Below are 804 nucleotides of genomic sequence, written 5' to 3'. Positions count from 1 at the left end.
CTGAAGTCAGGGAGCCTGATTTCTCCAGCTCCGTTTTTCTTTCTCAAGATTGCTTTGGCTATTCAGGGTCTTTTGTGTTTCCATACAAATTGTGAAATTTTTTGTTCTAGTTCTGTAAAAAATGACAGTGGTAGTTTGATAGGGATTGCATTGAACCTGTAGAGTGCTTTAGGTACTATAGTCCTTTCACAATGTTGATTCTTCCAATCCAAGAACATGATACACCACTCCATCTGTTTGTATCATCTTTAATTTCTTTCATCAGTGTCTTATAGTTTTCTGCATAAAGGTCTTTTGTCTCCTTAGGTAGGTTTATTCCTAGGTATTTTATTATTTTTGTTGCAATGGTAAATGGGAGTGTCTCCTAAATTTCTCTTTCAGATATTTCATCATTAGTGTATAGGAATGCAAGAGATTCCTGTGCATTAATTTTGTACCCTGCTACTTTACCAAATTCACTGATTAGTGCCAGTAGTTTTCTGGAAGCATCTTTAGGATTCTCTGTGTATAGTATCATGTCATCTACCAACGGTGACAGCTTTACTTCTTCTTTTCTGATTTGGATTCCTTTTATTTCTTTTTCTTCTCTGATTGCTGTGGCTAAAACTTCCAAAACAATGTTGAATAATAGTGGTGAGAGTGGGCAACCTTGTCTTGTTCCTGATCTTAGAGGAAATGGTTTCAGTTTTTCACCACTGAGAACAATGTTGGCTGTGGGTTTGTCATATATGGCCTTTATTATGTTGAGGTAAGTTCCCTCTATGACTACTTTCTGGAGGGTTTTTATCATAAATGGGTGTTGTA

This window comes from Physeter macrocephalus, chromosome 15 (assembly GCF_002837175.3).
Source record: "Physeter macrocephalus isolate SW-GA chromosome 15, ASM283717v5, whole genome shotgun sequence".
In the NCBI taxonomy this organism is placed as follows: Eukaryota; Metazoa; Chordata; class Mammalia; order Artiodactyla; family Physeteridae; genus Physeter; species Physeter macrocephalus.
Note: the sequence above shows the minus strand (reverse complement) of the source record.